Consider the following 19,861-nt stretch of genomic DNA (forward strand, 5'->3'; position numbering starts at 1 on the left):
GTTATGAAACATAATACTTTCATAACATAAGATAAAAAGAAGACACAAGGCTTTATTTTAAGCCTTCTTGAATGACTTGTCTCGTCCTTAAATCCTAAAGAAAAGCTCATCTTAAAACACGGAAATGACCAAGGGACGAAGACATTAGCATGACAGAAGAGCAAGTACGTTGGCTCTTCGTGAGCGTCAATAACAAAAACATCTGACAGGCTGGGTGTAATGTACTAAGAGAATAAATAATTCAAAAGGTGACATCCGAGAGTTGTATATAACACGTGGTTTGAGTGAAAGTAGTTTTTATCCAGGGGTCCCTCGCTTCCCCCGTACGCGGCCGATCCCCTCTTCTGTTTCGGAGTTGGAGCAAACGATGGCAGAGGTGAGTGTAGACGTCTGAGGGAAGAAAGTGATTCTGATTTAGTCGTGCTTCGATCTCACTGACGACGACCCATCGCTGGATATTTTATTTCTCTCTCTCTCTCTCACTCTCACTATCCCGTCGAACTCAGGATTAACATTGCCTTCCAGCTAACTATTTTGGAGATAATAAAATTCTGAGGTAATTATCAACATTGGTGGCACCAATTAAGTAATATAGTTTAATACGTTTTCGTTTGTCTCACAATATACTCAGAAAAGAGAAAAAATTATCAGAATTCCGTATTACCTTAGGTATGAAACCATTTAAAAAAATTACTTAAATTCATCAAATGGCATTTGATAATGTTTTGATCAATTTGAAAATTTTGTCTGAAAAATGAACAATTAATACGCATAATTATAATACTTCCTTACATTATTTTGCCTAATTACAAAAATAAATATATATCTATTCGTCTGAATTCACTTTCTCCTTTTCATCTTGTTTGTCTCCTTAAGGTTTTAAAATCCTTCTGGTTCGTACGAAAAAATTGACGATTAAATTATAAATCCGTATACCTTTATGTTCTATATATGTATTTATTTATCATTCATATCAGGTTTTTCATTTTTTTAAACATTTTAATAAATAGTAGCTGTATCAAGTTTTTTGTTGTATGTTTCTTCTAGCTTTATTTTAATTTATTAGGATGTATCAGATCTTCTTACTTTTTTGACGATCACTTTCCCTTTATTTTTAGATTTATTATTATAGTACCGTATAATTGTACTATTCAAATATATTTTGGATTCGTGCTTTATCAATTTATCTCCTCGGAGGAAGGCTAAAAACTGTAAAATTGGGTGAGGATAAGGACAAAACGTGAAATAAATTACTGTAAAAATCGCTGTAAAGTTCAATAAAAAGACTAATCCCTTATAAACTTAAATGGCAAAAAAATAGCAGTAAGATAGATATATTTAAATACTATTATAGATAAATTACCTTCGGTTTCATATCCTTCTCTCTCTCTCTCTCTATCTATCTATCTAGCTATCTATCTATCTCTCTGTCTGTCTGTCTCTCTCTTTCTCTGTCTATCTCTTTCACTCTCTCTCTCTCTCTCTCTCTCTCTCTCTCTCTCTCTCTCTCTTTCTGTCTTTCTACATCTATTTATCTATCTATCTTTCTATTTATTTTTCTGTTTTCTTCTTCTAATCATTATCAAAATAATTATGTGTATATTCCCTCAGTAATCGTATTCTTCTTCTACTCCCCGTTTATGTTTTTGTATTGTATGTCAATATTTATAAATTAATCCATTTTTTGTTGGTCACTTTCTTCCCCTTTTTCATCCTCTATTCTTTTTTTAACTAAGTATTTCTAAAGTAACTTGTGCTCCTATTTGTCTTTTTCTTCTCTCTCTCTCTCTCTCTCTCACCCTCTCNTATATATTTCATGCTCGTATTCTTAATTTCTTCTCTTGGTCGTAATTAGGTTTAGGATTCTTCGTTGCTATTTTACCGCATTCTCAAAAAATTATTTACATTATTCTCTCACATATTTTTCTTTTTCCTTTCAGGATTTAGGATTCTTTAAAATCAAAAAATTACATAATAATTTTTTATTGGTCTCTACCCATTCTTTTCTTCTACACGTCTTTAAGATATAGGAACGCTTATATACAATATGTAATAATTTACATTAATTTCCCCATTTTCTCCCTTACGTTTTATCTTTTTTTCTAACAATACCTCTATCTCATTCACACACAAAAAAACTGTATTATGTGTCTTTTTCTTTCTTCCTATTTTTGTTTTATTAATTTCTCTAATTCAAGAGTTACAAGTGATAAATACACAAGTGATAATTATATTGATAAAAATAAAATATTTTTATATTGTTTAATGTAAGTATATTTTGTGTGTGTATGTGTAGTTTTTGTTGATTATTATTTTTCTTCTTACAATTCTTCGCATTTCCTTTTAAGATTTGTGTAAACGTCGCTATAACCCTCTTCTTTTTTATTTGTTTTTCTAGCCCTCTTGTCATATATAAACCCTAAATTGTTCTTTCTGCATGTAATTGTGTAAATTGCATTTAGGATTTGTTTTGGCATTTAACACGCTAAAAATGACAAATTATCATAAAAGATTTATCATTGACAATTGATTTTCATTTAGTGTTTATGTGCCTGCCTATTTCTCTATCTGTATACAAGATGTATATAAATATTTAAATTGTTAAAAGTACCTTAGAAACGTTTGCATTTGATTTTCTCTTTACAATTTCGTGCCTCCCGAAGCAAAGTGGATTTTAGTTTCTTCCCATGAAGCATTCCAGTCAGGGATAAAGCATTAATCCAATAATGGAAATCGTCTCCTACGAAATTCGTTAGATTGCGTTTATACAGTTCTTTAATGGTTATAAAATTTCAGCCGTCTATAATGGGATTCTCGCGTGTATAATTATATAAAATGTCATGGATTTTAAATATAAAAAAAAAAAATCCTTATACTCTCGCGGGGCGAGGGGTGAAAATATGTCTTGTTTATTCAGATGGCCCCCGGTTCCATCATTTTCCCACACACACGGACTCAAACTAACAGACACAGACATAGAAAATTTATACATGATGATATAAGAAGAACAAAAATATAAAGGGATAATTTAAATAAACACACCAAATCAGAATGGTAGCCAGACAGTCAGAGAACTCTTTATATAATGGGCTGCAAAGCTAGTGGATTTTTATAAATATAAAATCAACTTTTAATCCCTTTACAGTTGCATATATGTATAAAAACACACACATATTCACTCACAAACCATGTACATATCCCTACTATAGATAAAGATTATACCCTAAGTCTGAAGGTGACAAAAAAATCGAAGGAGAGAGTGGAAATAACAGATAATATAATATACATATAAACATACAAACGTACGCACGCGGATGTTGGGTATGACTAATAGAGACTAGAAAAAGAAAAAGACGACGAAGTAAAAAAAAGAATAATAGAAAGAAATTTCAAATAATATGTGTGTATGTGTGTGTGTGTGTATGTGTGTGTGTGTGTGTGTGTGTGTGTGTGTGTGTGTGTGTTTGTGAAGTTATGCATTTTTTTAGTTATCGCCCTTATTGCTAATCAGGTGTGTAAATTACTTTTTAAATTTGAATGACGATATATTATTATTTTTATATTTGTTCATTTTTTTATCTATCTTTCCCTCTCTATATATATCTACCTCTTTATAATTCTACCTATCTTTCTCTTTATCTCTCCCTTCTTTTTCTATTATTCTATCTATCTATACCTAACTACCCACCTATCTATTTCTCTCTCTCTCTCTCTCTCTCTCTCTCTCTCTCTCTCTCTCTCTCTCCCTCTCTATCTATCTATCTATCTATCTATCTATCTATCTATCTATCTTTCTCTTCTCTTTCTATTTATCTATCTATATATCACTATCTATCTTCTTTTCGCTCTTTTACTCTCTCTCTCTCCCTCTCTATCTATCTATCTCTATCTACTCTTTATCTATCCGTCTATCATCCATCTGTCTATCTATATCTCTCTATTTATATGTATATCGCTTTATCTTTCTCTCTCGCTCTCTTTTTTCTTATATTATTTGATAAATAGATAAATATTTAGGGGATTCTGCTTTGTTAAAGTATATGTTTAATTCTACCTATCTTTCTTTCTCTCAGTCTTTCTCTTTCTATTTTTCTATCTTTATCTGTCTATCTCTCTATCTTCTTTTTTTTCTCTCTCTCTCAATCTATGTATCCACCTATCTCTCTTCTCTTTCTATTTACCTATCTATATATCACTAACTATCCATCTATTTATGTTTCTCTCTATTGCAAACATCTCCCTCTCTCTACTCTCTCTCTCTCTCTCTCTCTCTCTCTCTCTCTCTCTCTCTCTCTCTCTCTCTCTCTCTCTCTCTCTCTCCTTCACTCTATCTTCTGTCACACTCTCTATCTATCTATTTATCTATCTATCTATCTATCTATCAATCAATCACTCTAATTTTCCCTCTATCCATCCATCTATCTCTCCATCTGTCTATCTGTACTCTCTATTTATATATATATATTACTATTTATGTCATTTCATGAAAATTAAATATTTAGGGGATTCTGCTTGGTTAAAGTAAATGTTTAACTATATACAAAAGATTTTAAAATTATCGGCTGAATACTTACTGTTATTAAATTAAACATATATTGAATTTGTGAATAATTAACATGATACATACTGCTACGAAATTGTTGAATTTTGAAGATTGGAGAAGTTTATGAAAGTTTTCGAGCAAATAGTTATCAAAAAATTACTGAATCGTGCCCACAGGATGAAAAAGTAGGATTTTCAATCTATTGGTTTCTATAAAATCCCCTATAATGTTGGAAATAGTTTTTAAGTTTAGAGGCTTTTTGTTACGGACAATATTGTCGAATGTTAGATAAAAGAAGGCCTAGGTGAACGAAATGTTCAGGCAGCGGGGGGTGAAAGGTTCACGAGAATGTGGACGGATGCACGCACGTTGAACGTACCGCATCCTGTACGTTTTATGATAGTACGTGTCGCACATTCCCTTACTCATCACCTGCACGTCGCATACAAATAATCAAAGATGAGAATCCTTACGAGGCATATCCACGTCCGTTCATCCTAGCCGTTGATGTCATTCAACTTGGTTTCTATGTTACTGACTGTGTTTTTTAATGTTTTTAGTTGCATGGTGATTTGTATTATCGTTTACTACTACGCAGAAAGTTCATAGTATCAAAGTGAAATCTCCGAGTAAAAGTTTTCAATGAGAAATAATTAAAGTTTGTCTAGTCAGTAATACATTTTTATTGAAAAAAATGTAGATTGCTTAGCATTCAGAATGTTCTCATAGGAAAGTAAAGCATTAACTCTCCAATTTCGTTTTCACTGTGCATAAATACTACGAGAACTGCTTAAACGAAGGCTCATTTAATTAAAATAAAATAGAAGCGGCAATTATATTTTATCATCGGCTATTTTAATAAGTCCGATTCAAGTTGACGCTACGACACGGGATCAAGCAGAAAACGCTTTAAAACTTCGAGAACGAAATTGGGCCGAGGGGGGCTCTTGTCTTGTCTTTCTCATCAAGACGGTTGATGATCTTTTGTTAAGCACGGTAAGAATGAAAGTCTGTGCACCTCTAAAAATAATAATTAAACTCTTCTCCTTTCGGGTTCTCAGATAAGCCAGTTGGTATTCAGCTCTAGTGAAAGGCAAAACGTGGAAACTGGGGGATCGAGAGAAGAGACCTTTCCCTCTCTTGGCTCGACAATGGTAAAAAATATTTTTCTCTACTTTTTTTCTCTGGAAGAACGTGACTTAGTGAAAACAGAAAACAAGAAATGTTTAAAGTAAATATCGGAAATCAAATCTAAACATTCCGTACTTTATTTTCTATATGATAAAAAATTAACTTTCCCGAAAGTTGGAATAAAAAATAAATTGATTGTTTAATAATTGTGTTTAAAAAATAGCAATAGCCCTGTTAATAAATAATAACAGCGGAGTTTTATTACTGTCATGAATGTGGAGGGTCAGAAAATTCCAATGGCAACGACTGGGATCGAACCGATGAACTTCTCTACCATAAACCGGCACGTTGAAGCTCTTAAGACCCATTTAAGTACTATTACCCCATTTATAATTTTTTTCATTAAATTTTTAAAAAATAGTAAAATGATGTGAGTGTATTGTGGGTTCATCCCACTCGAGTTTCCCACAAAAATGAAAAGTTTGAATAAACGATTGTTCACGATTGCAGAGAAAAGTGACGCTTCGCGAGAGACAGAGTGGAAAAAAGAGGGACCTTTTGCCGATGAATAAAAGCGAAAGGAAGCTGTTAATGATCAGAACTCTTTCTCGTTTTTGCAAACAACAAAGCACCGACGTCTGGACAATAACGATTGTCACGGGCAACGGGAAAAGAAAAGTAATATCCCCGCTGCGGCTTCAACTATAAAAGCGTGAAAAATGGAGCAATTTCAAAATTATACTGTCTCCGGCGGCAGTTACGACTGTAAAACCCGGTGTAGGGGACAGATAGAAAATGGGGGGGAAAAGGCGGTCTCGGGGTGTTTCACTGCCCTTTAAATGTTTTCAACGGGTGCTGACGATTAATTAAATTCAGCCGGCCGGCCGTTTAACTCGGTGCAATTACATTGATTTTCAATCGGGTAGACCGTGAAGACATTCAGGAAATCGTTGACTTACAAATTTTTCGACATATATTTCAAGGTAGTTAAGCAAGGACGTAATTACGATAGTTACGCTATCATCGACACGTGTTTCCTTTAATGATGGAATAAAATTAAAAATACCAAGCAGGAGAAAATGTTTGTGCATTTAACAGATCGTTTTCACACTAGATGTACGTAGATTTAATCTAGATTTTAATATTTTTAAATGCCATATGACTTTTTATATCTCTCTCCTTCTATCTATCTATCTCTCCTTCTTTCACTCACTCTCTCTCCTTCTTTTCCCACATTCTCTCTCTCCCCCTCTCTCCACACACACAAACTCTATTATATAATTATTTTAAACTATTACTTATTTTGTTGTATTACAGATAAATTTCTTCTCTTTTTATTTTCCTCCTCTCTCACTCTCTCTCTCTCTCTCTCTCTCTCTCTCTCTCTTTCTCTTTCTCTCTCTTTCTCACTCACTCACTCACTCACTTTCTCTCACCCTCTTCCTCTTTCGTTTGATCATTTTCTTTCTCATTCTTTCTTTCTCGGCAATAAAAATAATAATATATATACATAAAAAATAGTAAGTTTTATATTATATGAAATATACTCAAAGACAACAAAGACCGGACACTAGTCTTTTGTTGCTTAATTTACACTATACATGTATTTTTATCATTATTTTAATTAAATCAAACTTATTTTAATGTAAATCAAATTACACTACACCAGAAATTTTTGAGTTTCAATAAAAATTATTTAATTATGATAGTTTGAAAGAAAATTCAACAAAACACCGGAAAATCCTTGGATGATAAAATAAATTGTTATTAAAATTTACATCTATCGTTAAATGATTTTCCGGTCATTTGGTGATTTTTTTCAGACCATTATAATTAACTATTTTTTATTAACACTCACAGATTTCTGACCTCGTTTAATTTGGTTTACATTAAAATTAGTATGATGTCATTAATGTCAAGATAAAAATACATACATATAGTTTGAAATGAACAAAAAAATACGTGTGTCAAGTTTTTTGTCTTTGAGTGTATAATAAACTTGAATAAATGTGACAACTATCGCGTCTTAACTCTAATTTCGATGTTTTCTTAAGTTATTAGTCTTGCATAAAACCACAGCTCTATAAGATCTATAATCCTATCTTTCAATATTTTGTTTTAAATCCACCAAAAAATAACAAAAAACGGACATATTTTATTAACTATTTTTATACTTTGATCTTAGGTGAGATCCTACATGTTACATAAAACATAGATCTTATATTATCCTTGTGCTCACTCATCAAAAGATAGTTAGATAGAAAATACTTTCTTAAAAAAATACTACTTTCTTTTCTTTCACAAGATGACAAAACAAAAGTAATATACGTCACGGTTAAAGGAAACGTCTGATTTGTATGTATGATATCACATCGTTAAATACATGAAGTGAAAATTTAATTATTCAGTTTTTGATAATGGAGGTTTTCCTTGATAATTTATTTTTTTGTGTAATTTAATCAGGATCAGGATGATTAGAGTTCGAAATTTTACGTCGGTAGAAATCCACTTTTACTAGAAGAAAGTTCTTCTGAAATCCTGTTGGACATGTCAGATTGTTCCTCTTCTTTCCGTAACATATTATTTCATTCGTGTGCCCCATCATAAGAAGAGTAAGAGGATTATTTAAATATAAGATAAACAGTAAACGATTTTTAAAAATGACCCGAGAGGATTTTGTCGGCGAACAAAGCCCACGAGGGCCCTGTGGACGGAAAAACCTTCAAATTCCCACTGTCCTTAAACAATCAGACCGTCACAAATAAAGGACAAACATAGTACATTTAAGTACACAGTTGTACATAATATGAAGAGCAAAACCATGCTCGCGTAACTTGACCGCAATACCGCAATCGGTCCAAGAGCAAGGGTTTCGGTAAATTCTACCTGTAATCAGCGTCAATTGTTCAATTCTGCTATTGTTTTTAAAAATATGTGGTGTATTTTTTATATATATATATTTTATACCGAAACCTAGATGTGCATGGCGTAAAATGTTCATTATTTGTCTGAACGTGGTCGAAAATGAAACCCTGATCGGGTATATGTTACTTGTTATGATTTTCTGAAAAATAAGCATAATATTTTAATAAGAAACTATTTATAAAATATTTAATTTAAAAAATATAAAAAATACATAGAATACTATGTAGATTTAAAAAAAGTAATACGATAAAGGGATGAAATATGTTTATACGCTCCTACTAGAGAAATGTTTGAAACAATTCATTAGAGTTCGTGGTCCGATTGACCGAATAACGTTGTTCAATTAATTAATCTTTATATAAGGTATTGGTTGAGATAAAAATGAAAAATGGCAAAAAGGAGGGAAAATTCGAAAGGTGGGGAGGAGATGGGAAGTTGGTGTCCGAGTGGATCGAAGTCACGATAGCTCAAGTGGTACAGCAGCGGCGTATTTAGCCGAGAGTCGTGTGTTCGAATCCCGCTCGTGACACTGACTTTTTTATATCAACCAATACCTTATATAAAGATTAATTGTTTGAAACAATCTTCATACTATGACAAAATTCACGATAAAATTTATTATCAATAATAACTCTTTATCGCGGTTTAAACAAGTAGAAAAGAGACCAAAATAGCGTTTCTCCTCAATTCGTTCCAAAACGATTTTGTATGTTCCTCAGTTTAAAGACAATTGTCCGACCTTTGGAGGATCCTTCGCGGGCTCGGGACATGCTCAGGAAACTGGCGTAGTTTCCGTGTCTCGGAAGAAATGTGAAATCGCATCCTTGCCCTATTAGAAAAACTTTCTAAACCATAATAAGTCAGGAACCCGACACCCCAAGGTTATATATATTAGTATTAGTCTGATAATTTTCTGAGGTTTTTCAAATATTGAAAACGCCCGAGAGACGTTATGTTGTTTGTATATCGGATTTCATCAACGGAACGTTTTGGTTTAACTTTTTAAGAAGCTATTGAAAGATTAAGATGAACCAGCTGAAAAGAAAAAATGATGAAGAAGAAAATTTCCTTTTTACACAACTTTATCTTCCAACGTGAACTTCATAAATCCCTCTGCCAAAAGCGAAATGATCCTTAAATTTATGTTAAAAAACTTTGATCAAGTTTTAAGTTTTACACGAATAATCCCTCGATATCGCACTACCGCACAGGATATTTCAAAAAATAATTATCCTCCCCGGCAAATAGCTTTCTCACTCAAATCTCTAAATCTTCCAGCTTGTAACGTTCTTTCTTTCCTGAATTCCTTTATCCGCCGGTTGCACTAGAGAAGGAAACAAAAAAATTGATTTCTCGGATAAGAGCTGATAAATCGGAGAATTGGGAAACGCCTCCACACTATCACAACAAATACATAGTTTGTTTAGAAAAACGAAAGAAAATCACAACTACAGAAATATCTGCTTACTAAAAATTATAATTTCTAATAGACTCATTAATATTTAAAAAATCGTTATTGATATTTCAATAAGGTGATGTGTCAAGTTCAAAAAACATTTGGTATACATACACACAACTTAGTTTTGGTAAAGCATTAGTTATTATTAAAAGTTGATCTATATTTGTAAAATGTCTGCAAAAAACGACTTCAAATTTCAAATGTTTATAACTGCTAGTTTTCATTATGTCTTATTTCCGGCTAATTTGATTTGTTTTTCGTTACCGTAGTGTTGCTAAAATCCTAGGTTTTGTAGGGAGTTTCTTGCCGAGTCTTCTTCAAACTTTTATAATAATAATTTTAAATATTTTTCGGAATCAATGAGCAACCTTCAACCTTCCTCTCTCTCTCACTCTCTCTCTCTCTCTCACACACTCACTCACTCACTCTCTCTCTCTCTCTCTCTCTCTCTCTCTCTCTCTCCCTCCCACTCTCACACTCTCTCTCTCCCTCTCTCTCACTCTTGAGAGTTGATGATATCTAGTTTCTTAAGCAATGATGGACTTGCGTTCCCATAAAGCATGCAACCGTAATCCAAATTAGCTCGTATCGTCGTTTTGTAAAACATAAGCGCTGTGTCGGGATCCGATCCCCAGTTGTTATGGCATACCATTCGCAAAATATTTATATATTTCTCTGATTTGCATATTATATTCTTAATATGCAAATTCCAATTCAGCTTTCTGTCCAGATGTACACCTAAAAAGGTTACTGCTTCTTTCACCTCAAAATTATAGTTTCCCATGACCAAACTGGAGTCAAAAGGATTATTTCTTTGCCTTGAAAACAAGCATATCTTTGATTTTTGTGTAGATATAGTCAATCCTTTACTTATCATCCATTGATCCAGAACTCCAATCATTTCTTGCATTTTTTATTATTTGCCTTCTTCTAGTTGCTTAGGGCTTAAAATACATTATCCGATAAATAAATTGTCTGTCAATCTCTCCTTCGCGTTTTTACTTTCTTATTTTGTTTGCATTATAATCATTCTAAATTCGTGAGATTTCTCCATGTGGTCTGAATGTGATGAACGTGTTATTTGGCCGTTACCGATCATTTTTTCTTCAACATCGGTCAAACTTGTTCCGGCATTTTACCATCTTCAGTGTAGGGTCAGGGATGTAAGCATGAGGCACAAACAGTTTAGATATCGTAATGCCGAAACGCGTCTGGCGGGCCAAACCAGCGAGGACGTGCGGACAAAAAAAAATCGTTAACGACCAAATTACACATTTTAAATTGTATTAAATTATATAGATAGACTTCATGCTAACTGTAAAGTTAAAAAATTATTTCTTTCACATATTTTCTAGGACGTCTTTATATTGCTTAATTTGTCGGGATCGGTTTTGGCTAAAAACGACATATCTTATTCTACTTTTCTACTGTAAAGTTTATTGTAACCCATTTTGTTGGGAATGCATTGCTATTATTTTGTGTAATATTTAATGACCGTTTGGCGCTAGAAATGTGTCATTTTCACTGGGACAGACGCCTACGATGACGAACCGGACGGAACAACAATTTCTCGTACCTTTTGTCCTTCCATCAGAAGCCTAATGTTTTCTAGGTTACATAAAACAGCAACAAAATAACATACTGAAATTTAGTTTATTTAAATTAACTAACCTACTACAAATTGGAGATGTTTGGCGCTAGAAATGTGTCATTTCCACTAGGACAGACGCCTACGATGGCGGATTAACTATTTCTCGTACGATTATTTAGAGATTGTGAGATGCGGCGTGATGTAGATTTAGAAAAACATTTTCTTTATCGTACCAACGTTTCGATCTTTATTGAGTTTATCTGCAGGGCCTGGGATTTATAAACATTGTTTAAATTATACAAATACATAAGATATGAATAAATGAATTTATGCAATGATGTACACAATATAGAAATTTTAAGTTTAATTACAGGATTTGTACGCACTCACTCGTAATTCTTTACCCGCTCGTTTAAAAGCAAATAAATATAAACAAAAAATCTTAGTATCTCACGAACACTCTCAACACGACACACAACCGTGAAATATCTGCACAGAAAACACACATTTGAGTGAGTACAAAACTTTGTTTAAACTTAAAAGTCCTATATTGTGTACATCATTGTTGAAATTCATATTAATGTCTTATAGGTATTTGTATAATTTAAACAATGTTTATAAATTCCAGGCCCTGAAGATGATCTCAATAAAGATCGAAACGTTGGCACGATAAAAAAAATGTTTTTCTAAAACCTACGTCACACCAGTCCGCATCTCACGGTCTCTTAATAGTCATTGACATTACTGTAAATTTAATGGTTTTATAACTGGCGGGTTGTAAATATGTTCCATTTTATGATAGTTTGATTTGGTTTCTTCTTTTTTCAGCATTGTTATCATTCATATGTTTTAAGATGCGTCTTCTTTAACATATGAATTAATGTAAACATTTTATTTTCTCTTGTATTCTTATAATATTATATGTTACTATCGGCGGAGAATTTGCGATATTTCACGCCTGCTGATCTTCATTATTTTTAACCATTGTTTCGATTATTTAACTAATCAAAACATGGGTCGATTAGAGAGTTTAGAAGAAAGAAAAAAACAAGTCGTTCGATTAGGTCCTCGACATTTCTTCCTTCTTCTTTTCTTCACCGGTCGGGTTTCCGCGTTTGCCTTATCATCCTCATCCGAACGGAACGTACAAAACGCCTTAGGCAGCCTCTCAGGACCGGAGTCGGAACAGACGGCGGAAACGGCGTAAAATCGAGAAGAGAAACCTGTGTGCTCTAAGGGCGGCCCTCATCACTTTCACTTTCTCCTGGCATCCACCGTGCATGCTGACACGGATGAAAGCCGTAAGGTCGCCCGGAGAAACAAGAAACGCCAACCGCAGCACAAATTAGGCTGATATGTGAAGCAACGTCGATCTGGTTTATATCAAATTTTTAGGTTTTTGTCTGCACAAACAAGGTTGAAAATCGCTTTCTACTCTATATTTCTTGAGATTTTACACCACTTTTGTACCGTTCCAAGCAACAGCTTCTTATTCCTCTGATCCCGAATTTAAAATTATTGGCTTAGAGCTTTCAATTGTCCATCATTTTTTGCATTAATCCCACACTTAAAGGATTTAACAGATCAAGAGACCTAACATTGCGAGCTAAATAAAATGTCCAACCAATCAATTGGATCTCTCTCTCTCTCTCTCTCTCTCTCTCTCTCTCTCTCTCTCTCTCTCTCTCTCTCTCNACATATATATATATAAACAATTGAACATTGGGCCTGTTTAGCCTTAATTCGCTGATAAAGTTAGATTTGAATAGTTTTCGAAAGCGAACGGACGTAATATAAAACGGCCAGGGAAAACCTCCCCCCCCCCCCGTATGTCTCAATAAGGAAAATTTCGGAAAAGCACCCCTTCTTTCCACCAACCCGGTCGTGAGGCAAAAACGGCAGAGGTGTGGCAAAGGGAAATTCGTTCAGAATATTGCCGAAATTGAGTAAGGAAAAGTGGCGGTGATGAAACGAAATTACTGCCTTGAGTACCCAACGGACGGAAGAAGCAAACCTTGAAAGTGAAACCCTTCTCGTCTCTCTCTCGCTCTCTCACTTCTCTCTTAACCGGTGTCAAAACTCGGCTTTGTTAACATTGCTATTAGTATTGCGTGAACCCTTAATTGTTACTGCCGTTATATAGTTTTTAGCACTTTTGGCACTATTTGTCGACAGTAATCGGTGATTTTATCGTCAATCGAAAGTCTTACCTCAAACTTTCTACTTGCCACTTCATTTCTTTATATGCGGATGTGTTTACAATATACGTACATATTTCAAAATCACAAGGTTATTCATAGTTATTATTTAACCATTATTAATACCATATTAATTAAACAAATTAATTATCAATTGAAAGCAAACGGAATTGTACTTTAAAAAAATAACGTTTGAAAAATCATATTCCTAAGTCATCCGCCCTCACCCACTAAAAAATGTATTTATTGTTTTTTTTCAGTACTTTTATGCGCCCTTTAGACAGGGTGGTCCCAAACGTTTCGGCCAGATCTTATGAACTTGGGTCAAAAACGATTCGTTTAAGGCCAAATTTTTTTTAAAACTTTTTTTGCAAATATACCAGAAAAAATTAACTATTTAAACAAATGTGTAGTAAAAGTAATAGAGAATGAGATTTTTCGTTAAAATAAACTTCTGAAAAACTTTCTATGCTTGATGTATGACAAGATAAATTTTTGATAAACTACTGATTTGTTATTTTAAAAATCATCCTTTTTACCCTTCTAAAAAATGTTGAATGTGACACCGTTCTTGCTGTGGAACACCATTCTAAAAAAATCTCGTTCCCAATAAAATAAAAAATGCGAACAAATTTATGATTCGCATTTTGAAAAATTAATTCAATAAAACTTTCCTAACCTGTTTAACCTCTGTCCAAAGGATTCTTGCCTGCATCTTCTAAATCCAAAATCCACTGAGTAAATCTTACCCCTCTTCATTTTACAAAGCAGTTCATATTAAATGAAATTTAATTCCCTACCACGTTTAGTTCTGTACCTTTTTCTTCTTTTTTTCAAAACTGTTGACAATTTATGATATATTTACAAACATCAAACGTAGCGATTTTGACCCATTGTAAGAGTATATATACCCATGATCGCCATCATTACTGCAAGTTCACATCTCTAGCCGTAACATTTGGGACCACTCTGTATATAGTGTTTTCTATTCAACCCCAGGGTGCCGTTTTCTCAGCAACAGGACACTCTGCTGATGGAGAATTTATTACTACACGCTCCTATTAAAAATACGTATTTTTTACTTTCTGTCTTTGTTTAAACAATCCTTAAATATTAAAATTGAAAAATTCTTTATATGAATTCGCAAGGAATACTAGTTAAGTTTTAAGGAAAAACGGATCCACAAAACTTTGAAAATGGATTAGCTAAAATTCAAAAGTTCATTCTTTTATTTTAATAAAAGTTATAAATTGTTGAATATATATCACTCATTTCTTTAACACACAACAATCTTCCTCGTGAGCACTCTAATTTGTTCCTAATCAGACAGGATGTGTTCGATGTGTTGAGCCAAGTTGTCACATGCGCTATTTGTTGACCGAATTTTGTTTATTCTGAATCTAGTCTCTGTATGGCACATGTCTAGTCATCTTAGAACGAACCGAAAGAAAGAACAGTTATGACTACTCCAATCATCACTTCCTCCCAAATTTCATTCGTTAAAATCATTACAAAGTACATAGCTCTTTATGCAGCTTGTTGCAGCACTATTGTAAGCCCATTTAGGGTTTCATACGTGGGTGACTTCTTAGCAAGGTGGTGCTGTCTTTAAATCCTTCTTGTGCCTTTATACCAATCAAAATTCCTTGTTTTGCCGGTTGTTTATTTTATTTCTTTCTGAGTACGTACTCTTCACGCGACCAGTGCTACTCGATGTTCATCCTTATATGACAAAGCTTTTTATTCTGTTGTACGTAATCCTGTGCTCATGGCATAGTGCCTTTACAATTGTTCTTCGAAGTGGTTCGAGCAAGCAAATAATCAGCCTGAAAAATCTTTTGTTTTTGGTTCGAACTTCTACTCTCCTATCACTCTTTCCTTGGTGGATAACCCAGCAAACCCAGCTGCGGTACAAAAAGTCTTAATTACTAATGTTTAAATCAGTTGATAGTTGTTTTATGCTTTGTGCTTGTGTTCGTGAGTATGTGGATGAAAACAAGTACACACTCACTGTAGTATTCAAGCACTCGTGTACACTCATAATCCTTTGATACTTGATCATTGCGATTTCTCTTCTTTTTTTTAAGGGTTAATTGCAAAACCAATAAATTTATAGGCGAAAAATAGATTTTTTGTTACTTTTAAACAGAGGAAGATTAAACGAAAAACCCTCGTTCGGTCGAGAGTTGAAGAAAACAAAGTACAAACATGTTTAAGAACCACTGTTCGCGCAATAACTTTCTATCAGATTGGCGCGTTAACTTTATAATACGCCATGCATATAAACAGCCTGAAGATTTATTAGAAAGGAGATTAGGACAGTTAAAAAATGTGATATTTTATTTTTACAAGACACCTTGGATAAAATTGTTTTACTGTTTAGCACAAAAATCCACTATCAATTATAAGCCGTTTCGTTTTGATTTGATTTGATCCTTTGATTAACAAAACAATTAACAAAGGAGAAAATTGTTTAAGTGCAATTAGGAAAAACAATGCAAAGAGAAAAGTTTTACGTTTGACAAGAAATTGAAAGAAATTTGCGAAAAGACATTGTAAAAAGTTCAGCGAAGAGTCAAAATTCCCTCCAAAAAAATTTTCGACTGCCCGCTCCTTCCGGTGGGCGAACAGTCGTCAATTTCACTTTCGTTCGGCCCTCATAAATGTTTCACTCGTCGGGATCGGTAAAAAGTGAAACCCTGTATTCGTGACGAACGGTTAAAACGTTGTCGCGGAATAGAAATGATGAAGGTGGGGTGAGTATGTAGATTCACTTTTTTATAAATGGTGGTTCTACTCACAGATTTTTTATTTACAACGATCACGGTCATCATCAGAGAGAAGGAGTTACAAACACATCTCTCGGCATGAAATGAGTGAACCAGACCCCGCCAATGCGACGTTCCAATGAAAAGCTGGTTTTTAATCTCGCTCAATTTTTTAGGGAAAAACGTGAGTTACAACACAACTAAATATTACCCTAATAAATACTGTAAGAAAATAATTTTAAAATAGTGATTAATTTGTATGTCAAATATTATTTAGGTACATGATTAAAATAGGAGGTAAATCATAACCTATTGTATTATTAGGCATTTATCTCCATGTTTATTTTTTCAATTTTTATTTCTAATTTCGTAATCAATCTAGTTCCCTCCTTTTGTTGCAACTGTGTAACTCCAGACTCGGAGTGACAGAAACAAGCCTATGCAGAAATTGCCAAGAAGAAGAAGAAACAGCGGAACACGTCCCCTGTTGGTGCGAAGGTCTATGTAGGCTGAGATTCCTAATCCTGGGAGAGGAAAAGCCAGGGCCTTTAAAGAGTACACACGGGAGCCCTTGAATAAGCTTTGAGGTCGTAAAAAGCCTCAAGCTTAACGAGGAGCTTTTTAATAAAAAAAAAATGGAGATGCACAAAATACTGGTCGCGGTGCACAGGTCGTAAAGAGGCCGGCTCCTATCTAATCTAACCTAATCCTGCATTTAAATTTAGATTTAAATTTAGATTTAAATTTAAATTGCGATTTGTTTCATTTAGATGGTCCTTAAATTCAGAATTTTTTTTAATTATTTTTTTTTTATTGCTTCGTCGTTAGACATCTAGCAAAAGTGCGAAGAAAACTTGTTCGATTTATGCAAGTGTTCTTCGTTTTAATTTTCTATGCCCCTTTGTCCTATATATTTAATATCGCAATCATTACAATTAAGTTGGTAAACCCCGTATTTGATAAATACCGTCAACCTTGAGGTTTTTGAGAAGATGGGAACACAGAGCTCAAAAAGCTACTCTAAAACCAACCCCTAAATACAAATATAAAATGTGCTATGTAATTAAACCAAACTTGATAAACCAAAAAAAAATTAAATAACCAATAGTACCAGTACAATTAGATCTATTGATAAAAAGTTAAAAAGTGACAACAACGTTATTTTATAAGCCAATAAAGGAAATAATATAATTACCATTGTACTCCAAAAATACTTTTCAAAAGTTGAAGAATTTCTAAACAATAAACGATTGTAAAGAAATAAAAAAAGACTCATCATTAAAAGTAAAAACTAGAGTTCAAACAGCTACATATAAAACATACTGACTTTCTATTCTCAAATGACCAATGTGCGGTTAAAAAACTTATACCAATGAACCCGAAGCCTCCCTACCATTGTTATACGGTAATATCAAAATCCATCAAGAAAAGCATAAAAAAAAAGACCAATAGTGTCTTTTATAATTCTCCATGCCACATACTAGCGAGAACAATTGATAAAATAATTAAAACTCACCTCAATTCCAAACCTACATTCGTTATTAAATTTACAATTGATGAAATAGTTAAAGAACATAAACATACCTAACAACTCTGTTTTAGTGTGATTTGATGTATTTACAAATATCCCTGTTAAAGGATGTACTAAACTAACAAAAAACAAAAACTTACGGAGAACTCTAGTAACGAATTTGTAAAAAATGATGTAATAGACCTCTTAAATATACGCCTACCAACTAATTATTATAAATTTAATAATAAATTTTATGAAATGAAAGGATTACAAATGGGGCTCCATTACCCCCATTCGTACCGAAATATTCATGGAAAACTTTGAAAAAATTATTTTCAAATCAAAATTAATTAAATCTGTCCTATTTTTCCTACACTAGAGGATCGAAAATAATTACTTCAATTAATTAATTCTTTATACCCTAGTATAAATCTTACATTGGAAATAAATAAAGATGGTTTTTTAAAATTTTTTAGACTTTAAACTGTCCATAATAAATAACCTAATTGTAATAAACATAAATAGAAAACCCACACTACAGACACTAGGATATCAGCAGATTCTTCTTACCTTGGACCCAAAAAGTCGGTGGCTTCATTTGGCTCATAGACCGTATGTTGAAACTCCCACTAACACCTGCTAACTATAAAAAAGAATTACAAACTATTAAAACCTTATCTAAAAACAATGGATATCAAGAAATGTTTATCGATAGGTTGCTAATAAAAAGAACTTAAAAAATTAACTTTAAAAGAAGCAACAATCGGACTCAACCACCCCACCAAAAATGAATAATTAGGTTTTCGTTGCTTACCAAACATTGGTGAACTATCAGAAAAAGTAGGTAAAATTCTTAAACGAGAAGGTTTTAGAGTAGCTTTTAGAGATACGTGTTCACTTAGAAACATCCTCTCGAAATCTAAACACAATACCGACAATATGTCAAAAAGCAGGGTTAAAAACTTTGGGTTTAACTGTAATGATTGCGATATTAAATAAATAGGACAAAGCAGAGAAATTAGAACGAGAGTTAAAGAACACTTGCTAAATGCAACAATTTTCTGATTTTAAGGACCATCTAAATGAAATACAATTTAAATTAAAATTTAAACACAACAGTGTGCACAGTTTCAACAAATGGAGGGAACCAGATTGGTTTGAGAAATTTGAAATAAAAAAATGTAAAATTAAACATGAAGATAAATGCATAAATATTATAATAAATTTTAATTGATTCATATTTTAATCTATGTAATGGTAAATGTGACAGGTTAAAATCATCATAAATGTGATATCACTAATTTAAAATTATTTTCTTACGGTATTTATTAGGATAATATTTAGGTTTAGGATAATGTTATAATTATAATAATATAATTTTTCGCATGTTCAAAATTGAGCTGTTACTCTTAAAATTCATGTCGTGTTTGTAACTCCTTCAAACTGATGATGAGCGTGTAAAGCTCGAAATGCTGATCTTTGTAATCTGTAGCAGGACTATCATTTACATGAAGAGAAAAGAAAAAAGTTGTTGCTGAATGTCAAACCGAAGTAGCACCTCTCCTAGCTCTCCTTTTTCTTCACCTGCCTTATGTCTAAACTACGTGAATATACGGCATAATACGTGACCGTTTGTCCGATATCCGTGGATCCACGTCTCATTTTCACATGCGACTTTTTCTCTCGACTCCTGTTAAAAACCTTTCAAAGAACCATTTTACTCAAAATACACT

General features: G+C 33.1%; 1 protein-coding gene across 7 annotated transcripts in view; it reads left to right on the plus strand.

Moving 5' to 3' along the window:
- The first annotated feature begins 345 nt into the window (after positions 1-345).
- LOC106672192 (testisin) overlaps positions 346-19,861 on the plus strand; it is a 31,413-nt gene continuing 11,897 nt past the window's right edge. For 3 of the 7 annotated variants that reach the window (XM_014403397.2, XM_024228969.1, XM_014403399.2), the window contains exon 1: positions 346-556. The gene's annotated coding sequence lies outside the window, so the exon portion shown is untranslated. Of the gene's footprint in view, positions 557-5,414; positions 5,540-5,604; positions 5,698-19,861 lie in introns of those variants that run through there. The other 4 variants (XM_014403400.2, XM_014403402.2, XM_024228966.1 and 1 more) reach the window with 3 other exon arrangements.

This window comes from Cimex lectularius, unplaced genomic scaffold (genome assembly GCF_000648675.2).
Source record: "Cimex lectularius strain Harlan isolate CLEC.00 unplaced genomic scaffold, Clec_2.1 scaffold17, whole genome shotgun sequence".
NCBI classification, from domain to species: Eukaryota; Metazoa; Arthropoda; class Insecta; order Hemiptera; family Cimicidae; genus Cimex; species Cimex lectularius.